Below are 557 nucleotides of genomic sequence, written 5' to 3' on the forward strand. Positions count from 1 at the left end.
GAGTGGTGTCTCTCAAGAACCATTGGGGTAGAAGCCCTACAAATATGTTGCTATGGGGCCCAGAAAGTTTTGGCTATGCTTTTTAGAAGCACAATTTTACTTCTCATATAGAAACTACACAGGATTTGCCTTCCACTTAAATTAATTTATTGTGATTGCTCCAGTACAGAATAATTTTGTTGCACAAAAAATGGAAAGGTTTTTGAACACTGGAAAGAAGTCTGGTAGTAAAGAAAAGGATGAAGAACCACAGACCAGTGGCACAGTCGGGAAGAAAAGGAAATATCGCAGATACGACGATACTTACCTAGACATCGGTTTTACATCTGTAGATGTCAACCATGAAGAGCGTCCACAGTGTGTACTTTGCTTGAAAATATTGTCAACAGAAAGCATGATTCCAAGCAAACTAAGACGCCATTTGGAGACCAATCACCCTAACATGGCTAAGAAATTGCGTGATTTCTTCAGCAGAAAGCTAAAAGAATTAAAAGGACAAAAAGGCACATTTTTTAAACAAGCATCCAATCCATACCAAGCAATGCTTTGCTTGCATC

This window comes from Pseudophryne corroboree, chromosome 3, assembly GCF_028390025.1.
Source record: "Pseudophryne corroboree isolate aPseCor3 chromosome 3, aPseCor3.hap2, whole genome shotgun sequence".
In the NCBI taxonomy this organism is placed as follows: domain Eukaryota; kingdom Metazoa; phylum Chordata; class Amphibia; order Anura; family Myobatrachidae; genus Pseudophryne; species Pseudophryne corroboree.